The following is a 10517-nucleotide window of genomic DNA, read 5'->3' as shown; positions in this document are numbered from 1 at the left end:
CAAGCAAGCTGAGGAGACTATCTGAAGGGGCATGAAAGAAGATCCAGGTATCTCCCATTTCATTATGACCTTGAAACCAGAGTCTGGAATGTAGAGCCCCTGCCTCCCCCAGTATATAACCAGAGAACTAGATAAAAGCCAACGCTTCTAGAGGCCAGCTAATATCTCTGGAGGCTGCAGTCAGAAGTAGGGGTTTGTTTTGTTTTGTTTGGTCATGTGGAAAGGCTCTCCTTAAATATGAAAAAAACTGATTAAAACTGATTAAAAGTAGACAGCCACAGGAAGAACAAGTTAGATGGGTCAGCCATATAGACCATCTTCCATATAAGATGGAGGCTAAAATCATAGAATCATAGAATCATAGAGTTGGAAGAGACCACAAGGGCCATCGAGTCCAACCCCCTGCCAAGCAGGAAACACCATCAGAGCACTCCTGACATATGGTTGTCAAGCCTCTGCTTAAAGACCTCCAAAGAAGGAGACTCCACCACACTCCTTGGCAGCAAATTCCACTGTCGAACAGCTCTTACTGTCAGGAAGTTCTTCCTAATGTTTAGGTGGAATCTTCTTTCTTGTAGTTAGGATCCATTGCTCCGTGTCTGCTTCTTTGGAGCAGCAGAAAACAACCTTTCTCCCTCCTCTATGTGACATCCTTTTATATATTTGAACATGGCTATCATATCACCCCTTAACCTCCTCTTCTCCAGGCTAAACATGCCCAGCTCCCTTAGCTGTTCCTCATAAGGCATCGTTTCCAGGCCTTTGACCATTTTGGTTGCCCTCCTCTGGACACGTTCCAGTTTGTCTGTGTCCTTCTTGAACTGTGTCCTTCTTGAACTGTGGTAAAAATGATTAACAGCTTCATCCTATGGCTCAGCTTAAACTGCAGTGTCGTAAATTGTGACGTGTTCCTTCTTTTGGAACATAAGGCTAGGGAATTCCTACAGAAATGCCACCTCTTCTCTTTATGATTCTAAATATTGCATTCATGCCAGCCACTGTGGTTCCTGCTGTGGCATCATACAGTATCTCAACGGCTTTTTTCAGTATAGAGGGGCTAACATAAGGTCCTATGGGAACAACCTTGTATTTGGGAGACAAAAATTGCTTTCCCCCCCTCCCCAGGTTTGGAGGACAATAAAGGCATGGTTTAGGATTTGAGTCAACTTACCTCCCTGACTGAGTGATATGAGGCCACAACTGCTAACTTAGATGGTTTTTAAAATGGGATTAGATATATTCATAGGGGAAAGGCCAGGAGAGTTGGCATCAGTGAGGTGCATAAATATATAGGGGGTCCACTGCCAGCTCCTGAAGTTTTCTGGGCCCGCACCTCCTCCTTGTCCATTCATCTTCCTTCCTTGAGTGACACTACATGTGTGGTCCTCTCCTTTGGAGACACGGTGCAGGTTGGGCCCAGAGAGAGAGAGAGAGAGAGAGAGAGAGAGAGAGAAGTGAATATGCAGCAGCAAGAGTGGCAAGGAGGTGGTGGATCCACTGATGATGAGAGGTCCACTAAGAACATCTTGCCCAGCCCGGCAGCTGCCTGCTGCACATGTGCAAATTGTGAAAGGCTGTAACTCAGTGGTAGAGAAGTTGCTTTGTGCACAGAACATCCCAGGTTCAATCCCTGGTGTCTTCAGGTAGGACTAGGAGGGATCCCTGTCTGCAACCCCAAAGAGCTACTGCGAGCCAGTGTACACAATACTGAGCTGGATGGACCAGTGCTCTGAATCCGTATAAGGCAGCTCCCTGTGTACCTAACCAGATGCATAGATCTGTCAGTAGATCTCTCAGTGGCTGTTAATCATGAACTTTGAGGCTCTAAAGCAGTGTGCTGCTCAACACCAATTGCTGAGAGGCAACCATAGCCTTTTTTGACCCAGTCATGAACTTCTCAAAAGCCGCTGCTTGGTCACTGTATGAAAAAGGATGCTGTATTACGAAGCTCTTTTGTTTGAACAGAGATTTCCTTAAATTCTTATGGCTCCTCTCCAACCCTCTCTATCTGGCCATCAGAACTCTTCCCAGTTGTCATGTCTCCGGACCAGAAGACCCAACCTCACACCAAGCTTTGGGGTATGCTAATATGCTCCCTCGGGGAGTGAGGAGCCAGGGTCCTGAGATAAGGTCAAAGAAGATGAGTTCAGCTTCTGATGTTAGGGTGAGTTCAGGCTATGATATCGAGGCTGAATAGGTCTCAAGCCCGAGGGAAAAGAAGGGCCTTAAATGCCAGATTGGAACCTGGACCATCTGGAGAAGTGACTACAGGCAAGGACTTCCTCGGAGTCTCAGGAAGACCATTGGAGAGAAGGGAGTTTACTGGAGTCAGCTGAGCCCGGGGTATGGTTCCAGCAGCTCCAGCTCAAATAACCCAGTGCTGGCTGAAAGTGTTGCTGGAACAGTGTCTATGTCTCAGGTTTGGGCTCTGCCTGCTTTTGGATCCCCTGCTAAACCTGACCATGGATTGCTGTGACCCTGCCTCTCTCAAGGCCCTTGTTGCAAATCATTCTGGCATGGACTCTGACTTTGGACTGCTGCAATTTTGCCTCTTGCCTGACCCTTCGTTGTACACCCTGCTGCCTGGACACGGGCTCTGGACAATGCTCTATTTGCTGCCCACATTGGTGTTGCTGCTGCTGTCCCCTGGTTACTCAGGTGCCCAGTGAGAACAGGACACCAGGCCAGGCCCCCACCTCAGGTTGCACCCCTCAGGCGCCTTGAGTTGTGTTCTGGATGTTTTTGCCTGGCTGGAATGTGTCCTTGAACTCTGATAATGCCTTTTGCTTGCCTGGATGAAGAATTGAGAAAGCTGTGTATGTGTGTGTGCTTGTAAACTAGCCTACTATTGCATTTGTTTTTCTGCTCACATTGGCCTCTGGCCACTGGCATGTGGCCCCTGGGAAGTTACAGCAAATGGAATGTGGCCCTTGAGCTGAAAAAGGTCCCCAACCCCTGCTTTTGAGTACTTGGTTGGGAATGGAAAACCCACAGTGGCTTTATGCTGCTTCACTTTCAAAGCAGACCACACTTAACCATTTCCTATCTCATCATGCTTGGCACCTCCTGCTGGAAGAACCGGGCCCCTCTGTTTTGGCCGAGGTTGATTTGCGTGTTATGACATGAGCAACAAATGTTGATAGGTAGGGGTGTGCGCACGTGTGTGTGTGTGTACATGGATGAGGGAAGGACTTGTCCAATTAAGCCAGAGGAAAGAAACGGGAAGCCCTGCAGGCCATCGAGGACTGTAACAAAAACAAGTTTCCCAAAGACCAAGACAAGCCTGGTAAATCTGTAATGTGGTGTCCTGTTTCCTAATCTTTCCAGTGAGGAAGCAGCGCGTTGAATTTAAAGTATCCCTCTGGTAAAAGCTAACTATTTAAAGAGTTCTGGGGTCCCAGCAATGCAAAACAAAGATTTGTTGATTAAAAACACATGGTTTGCTCATGAGACTTGAGTAGCCAGAAAAAATCAGACCTGACAGTATTTTGGCTTTTCTTCTACCGCAAGACAAGATGGTGATTTATTACAGTGATGTCAGCAGGGCTTGAAAATGTTCCCTGAATTGTCTTAATAAATATAAAAAAGCTTTACCTTGAAATCATTAGGCCCTTGGCCTGTTTATGTGAAGAAAACTAAGAATGAAATGGTCCATTCAAACGCCTCCAACTCTTTAATGATCATATATCCATCATGCATGAACTGATGGTAGTGTAATTCTAGGATATAGGCCTGTAGTTCCCAACATGGGGCACATGTCTAGAGATGTAAAAGTTCTGGAAATTTTGAAGCCATGAGAAAACATTTTTTCTTCTGGGGAAAATGGAAATTTTGGAAAAATTGAAAAAAGTTCAGTGTGGAGTAGTTTTACGAATTGGGTGAAACACAGTGTAGATAAAAGTATTGTGCTTGCAGTAAAACAGGTAATCACCCCCCTTCCCTCAAAAGAAAAAAAGCAAAGAAAAAAGCAAGAAACCATCAACATAAAAAATAATCAGATTTGCCCCTTAGCACCAACAGCAAATAAAGTTAAGGTCCACCTCAGTATTTAAGCTCCATAGAAGGTCTATCCTTTGAGTAGTGCTTTTTTAAAAAAAAAACAAAACAAAACCAGAAGACACAACATATACATGCAATTTATTCTATCTCATTTTCTGAACTACTGTACTGCTATCATTTTCCATTTCTTCTTGCTCTTCCGCTTTGTCATTTTTCTCATGGACCTAAAAAACGGCTTTGGAAAAAACCCGAATTTTTCTGGTTTTTTCCCCCCAGGCCTTTCCATCTCTACTTGAGGACAGACGGGGCAAAGCATAAGGTAATTTTTTTTGTATGCCAGACATGCCCCACGGGGGGCAATTTGATTTTTAAGGGGGACAATTTGGAAGTTTGTTTAGACCAAGTTAATGGCCTTTTAGGCTTCCTCCACATGAATAGGAGCTCACTTTTCGAATAATAAGAATTATATGTCATGGGGGCAGGCATCAGGATTTTAGAGATGCTTAGGTGGGTATGGCAAAAAAAAAAAGGTTGGGAACCACTGATATAGGCATTTGCCTGATACCAAGTTGGTCCATAGCGGGTGGGGGGGGGGAACTTGAGTCCAGGAGCCACAGGCATCCCTCCGAGCTTCTCTCTCTGGCCTTTGAGGTTCTTCCCACCCAGATCACACACTCATACCCCTCAGTCACCCCGATAAAATCAGGACATCCTGCATTTTCGCACGAGATTATGAAGCCTGAAAAAAAAGCACGTCTTCTGAGACTATGATCGTGTGCGGATCTTGTGACTTGTGCAGGAGTGTGGCCCCTGGAGATGCGTGGCCTGTTTTTTTGCCTTGACATGTTGGAGGGTATGCACACTTTCTCCAGCCCCCCTTCTTTTACTTTGCACCCCTCTTTTTGCCTGGCTGAAATGTACCAGTGAACTCTGATAATGCCTCTTGCTGGAAGGAGGATGGGGGAGGCTGTAGTTACTTGATCACTATAGTTTATTCATTCATTACTCCACCGACCATTGCCTCTGGCCCCACCAACCAGTGGCGTGTGGCCCCTGGAAGGCTGCCTACGAGGGAATATGGCCTTTGGACTGAAACAGCTTCCCTACCATTGTCTACTTTCCCAGTAGTGATGTATGGAAGTGAGAGCTGGACCATAAAGAAGGCTGATCACCAAAGAATTGATGCTTTTGAATTCTGTGCTGGAGGAGACTCTTGAGAGTCCCATGGACTGCAAGAAGATCAAACCTCTCCATTCTGAAGGAAATCAGCCCTGAGTGCTCACTGGAAGGACAGAGCCTGATGCTGAGGCTCCAATACTTTGGCCACCTCATGAGAAGAGAAGACTCCCTGGAAAAGACCCTGATGTTGGGAAAGATGGAGGGCACAAGGAGAAGGGGACGGCAGAGGACGAGGTGGCTTGATAATGTTCTCGAAGCTACCAGCATGAGTTTGACAAAACTGTGGGAGGCAGTGGAAGACAGGAGTGCCTGGCGTGCTCTGCTCCATGGGGTCACGAAGAGTCGGACACGACTAAACAACAACAACCCTTGTCTACACTGAGATGGCAGAAAATATCCAAGGTTTCAGATGGGACTTTTCCCTGCCAGCCTTTTCTGGAGGGGTTGAACCTGGGACCTTTGGCGTATAAGGAACTTGCTGTGCTACTGTGCTGCAGCCCTTACTTACAGATTCTCTCTCTAGCATCCACACTTAAAATGACCAGGTAGCAGGGTGTGAGACCTGAAAGATATGCTGCCAGTCAGAGTAGACAAAATGGTTCTCCTGGACAGATAGTCTGATCTGCTACGAGGCAGCTCCATGTAACAGACCAGAGCTGGACTCCACAACGGCAGATTGTTTTTGAGAAAGGCAGGGGGGGCCCTAATCAAGAAGAACCACCTCCAAGATAGATGAGATAGGACAGAGAGAAGCTCTACCCGCATGCCTTCTTTCTCATCTATCGCAATGGCCTGCCCTTCCAAAGCCAGCTAAGCTCTGTTTCTTATTGATGGTCTGGCTTTTCGAGGCACATCAAAGCCGGACGGGGGATTCCCAAAAGTTTGACAAATGTGGCTCAGGCCTGTTGAGCTTCCCACCCACCAAGCAGGATACAAGCCCTTTGCTGTGTTGCTGTGGGTGTAGCCTCTGTTTCTGAAGTCTTGGGTAGGCATGGAAATGGGTTTGTGATGCCATTCCAGGCTGCCAGAGATTGTGTAAGCTGCGCAGGCCTGCTGTGTTCTGGAACTGTGCCAACCTTATGCAACTCACTTTGTTGTAGTAGTTGCCATTGTCTTGTGCTCCTCCTCCTCCTTCATGATGATCCTGTGTAATCCATGGTGTATATGTCACCCTTTCAGATAAATCCCCAGCATCTCTAGGGTTGGGAATATTCCCAGTCTGAAACCATTGAAAAGTCAATACTGAACAAGAAGGACCAGTGGTCTGACTTAATATACCCTTAATATACCCGAATACTCAGACATACAGCTGCTGCACCCAAACTAACAATTCTTTAATATTATGACCATGAAGCATAACTTTGCAGCAAGTTGAATCACCACTGGCCAGACTGCCATGTTGGGAATGTGGTCAAATTTGTCCTGCAATTTCTTCACTGTCCATACAGTTCACCATTCAATATACATTTACTGCTCATCCCACTATTTCCTGTATATCTCTATATGGACCAATAACTGGGTTGAACACTAGACAAAGCCATACAGTTCATGTCAATTTTGGATGGTTGTCAACTCAGTGTGATCTATCTTCCATAAAGAAAATGTCTAGGACAACTTTTCTAAAAGGAGAGTCAGTATCAGAGTCAGCAAGATTTTGTTCTGTTGCTGGGTGGTCCTGAAAAAAAAATAGTTCAAGCCTGACTGCTGTCATGGGATGTGTGTGTGTGTGTGTGTGTGTGTGTGTGACCGCACATGCTTACAGCTGCAATCTTATGAGCACTTACCTGGGAGCAAGCCCCATTGAACACAGTGAAGCTTATGTCTGAGTGAACATGTGTAGAATTGCACAGGACATAAACATGTTTCCAATTCATTGTTATTCTTTCTTAAGAAGACAGATTGCTCATTTTATGAATTGTTTTCAACACTGGTCATGCTAACTGGCTGGCAGGAGAGGGGTCTAGGCTCAAAATGCAGGATATGAATATATGAAAATAAAATCTATTAAATAATACAATTCATGCCCCTTGCCACCCATTTCAACTATAAAATGTGAATAAGGGTTTCTTCAAATATCATGCTTATTGAACATTCATGATGATTTGTGCTTTTGATGATATTGAGGTACATGCACCCAATCCTACTCTCAACGCTGTTTGCACTTGCAAACGTTTGGGAATGGCCACACTGTTTAGTTTTCGGTAATAGCACCCTGGTGTATTTTTGTCCTGCATTTGTTGTGCAATGTGTCAGCAAGAGTCACAGAACAATCTGAAGCAGAGCAAATCCGCCACTACTCCACTAATGCAGTAACAAGAGTTCAAGAAGCAAGACCTAAGGTAATTCATGGGATTTCAAATACTCATCCAAACTGTGCTTTAGACAGGGTTGCCATATTTCAAACAGTGAAAATCCGGACAGAAAAGTTGTTGAGTTGTGTTTTTTGGCCAAAGTTATTGAGCTGCTGCCGACTGCAGTATTCCGGATAGGTCTGGGAAATTCCGGATGTATGGCAACTCTAGTTTAGGTCATGGGTAGCCAACACCAGAAGCTTTGGGGTTGCAACTCTCATCATCCTTGACCATCAGCCCTGCTGGCTGGGAATAACAGGAGTGCAGAACATCTGAAGGGCAATACAATATCATGCTTATTCATGCTGTTTGACAGTGGAATTTGCTGCCAAGGAGTGTGGTGGAGTCTCCTTCTTTGGAGGTCTTTAAGCAGAGGCTTGACAACCATATGTCAGGAGTGCTCTGATAGTGTTTCCTGCTTGGCAGGGGGTTGGACTCGATGGCCCTTGTGGTCTCTTCCAACTATGATTCTATGATTCTATGACAATAGCTACTCCTGATTGACCTTTCCAGTCTGCCTGGCCCAAAGCTAAGGGATGATGGGAGTCAGGCACCATATGGACTAAAATGGTACCCCTGACTACTAGGTCCAGTCGTGGCCGACTCTGGGGTTGCGGCGCTCATCTCGCTTTATTGGCCGAGGGAGCCGGTGTACAGCTTCCGGGTCATGTGGCCAGCATGACTAAGCCGCTTCTGGCGAACCAGAGCAGCGCACGGAAACACTGTTTACCTTCCCGCCAGAGTGGTACCTATTTATCTACTTGCACTTTGACGTTCTTTCGAACTGCTAGGTTGGCAGGAGCAGGGACCGAGCAACAGGAGGTCACTCCGTTGCGGGTATTTGAACCGCCAACCTTCTGATCGGCAAGTCCTAGCCTCTGCAGTTTAACCCACAGTGCCACCCGCGTCCCTTACTGTGCTAATAGGAATCTTTAGGCCACAGCTCCTGCTATGTATGGTTCTTGACCTTTAAACCAGAATTGGACCAGGCAGTACTTGAAACAGAGGATTGTCTTCTGACCAGCCTCCAAATAGAGGACATCCTTCTGTAAAACAGGAGGCATGGCCACCCTAGGAAGCCAGGCCCTGTTGTGTAGTCAGAGTTTGAAATAAGCACTATTTACTCTTGGATAAACTGTGCTATAATCTTCCTAAGCAGAGTTTAGCTTTGAAAAATGGGTTAAATCCTTCTGGGATAATCTCCAGGCCTTGTGCTTTTTCGGAGCATGAGTCACTAGGAGGTCTTTTGACAGAAAGGATTGGGGGGGGGAGTGGGTTCAGGCCAGCAGAAATGTTCAGATGGTGCTACAGGCCAAATCAATCTTGGACAAAAAATTCATGGACTTCACCGGTCCCCCATTCTGCCTGTGGACATGTGAGGAAGCTCAGTAGGCAGGAAAATGCCTGGGAAATCAAACAGGCTTGTCAGTTTTGAAATTATTTTTTTTTTTTAAAAATATAAATTAAAACAAAAGCATGGGGGAGGGGGAAGCCAGCCTCTGCACTGAGTCATTGCAGAAAAGCAATGTGGTTTCCATCTCAGTGAAATATGGAAGAGGTGTGTCTCTCCTGGTCCCCTTTCGAAGCCATGAAAGTCCAGCTACAACCACAGAGCAATAAGTCCCAGAGCTGGAGGACTCACTGAACAAACAATACGATTACAAATAACATACCCAGCAATAGCATGTGTCTCAAAACACTGACCCAGGAGAGCATAGCGTCATGAAATAACAAAACTGTGTTCTGTTCCCTCCACCTTGATTACTGTGCAGGCTGGCAACTCAGTACAGTAGAGGCTAAGCAGGACTTCAGATGGTCCTTGAGCAGCTTGCACTCAGGAAACAGGCCAGTGTGAGCAATTATATGAGGGCAGATGGCACCCTATTGGTTCCTTAGGTCACGTGAGCCCTGCTGAAAGCAGCTGTATACTTTTGGGGCACTTTTACTGCAGCCTTTGAATTGTTGGTCAACGTTCAAGACATTTTGCACTAAATACACATGATTATTTTGACTATTTTAGGGTTTCTTCTTCTTCTTCCATATTTGCCATTGGCTTCTTATTAATTTTTCATTTTCATGATCATAAAAGCAACTCCTCCAGCCAATATGTGGTGCTGTTCTATATCCTTAGTGCTTTGCCATATACACACATTTTCCATATAATGCATTTTATTTCCAGTAATATTTGCATTTTATGCACACTTAACCCTAGTATATGCATTTTTGTAAAAATTACTTGCCTGGAGAACTGCATTTCAAAATAAGGAGAAATGCAAATTTCAAAGGACGGCTGTGTTTCAGTCCCCGTACCATGTCGGAAAGTGCAAATTAGGCAGATTCACCTTTAAATGTGAACTGGATTGAACTTCTCCCCCATCCTTACTTGCAAGCAATAATGAAGTTTGTTTCTCTAATGGAAGTATTACAGCATACCCAAAAATCCACCATGGAATAAGCAGGTGGAGGGAGGAGTTTTTGAGTGGAAAAACAGCTGGTGGGGAAACAGTTAAAAAACATGAGTTGTATCCAGCTAAATTCTGTGGTGTAAACCACTGAGCCTCTTGGGCTTGCTGATCAGAAGGTCGGCGGTTCAAATCCCCGCGATGGGGTGAGCTCCCGTTGCTCTGTCCCAGCTCCTTCCAACCTAGCAGTTCGAAAGCATGTCAGTGCAAGTAGATAAATAGGTACTGCTGTGGCGGGAAGGCAAATGGTCTTTCTGTGCACTCTGGTTTCCATCACTGTGCTCCATTATGTCAGAAGTGGTTTAGTCCTGCTGGCCACATGACCCAGAAAGCTGTCTCTGGACAAACCTCGGCCTCCCTCGGCCTGAAAGCGAGATGAGCGCCGCAACCCCATAGTCGCCTTTGACTGGACTTAACCGTCCAGGGGTCCTTTACCTTGCCTTTACCTTTGCAGCCTGCATTTCACATATCTTTTGTCCACTGCTCCCTCTGGTTTGCTATTCCATAGGCCCCATCAAAATGCCAC

General features: G+C 45.8%; 1 long non-coding RNA gene across 1 annotated transcript in view; it reads right to left on the bottom strand.

Annotated features, from left to right (window-relative positions):
* Positions 1–851: 851 nt before the first annotated feature.
* The window catches only part of LOC308574282, a 10724-nt gene continuing 1058 nt past the window's right edge, over positions 852–10517 (bottom strand). Inside the window, exons 2-3 of the long non-coding RNA XR_014002437.1 lie at positions 6269–6397; positions 852–1390 (exon numbers count right to left, since the gene is read on the bottom strand). This is a non-coding gene — a long non-coding RNA (uncharacterized lncRNA). The remainder of the gene's footprint in view (positions 1391–6268; positions 6398–10517) is intronic.

The sequence above is a fragment of the Podarcis bocagei genome (assembly GCF_964188305.1).
Source record: "Podarcis bocagei genome assembly, chromosome: 15".
NCBI lineage: Eukaryota > Metazoa > Chordata > Lepidosauria > Squamata > Lacertidae > Podarcis > Podarcis bocagei.
Note: the sequence above shows the minus strand (reverse complement) of the source record. Positions and strands in the feature narration are given on the sequence as shown.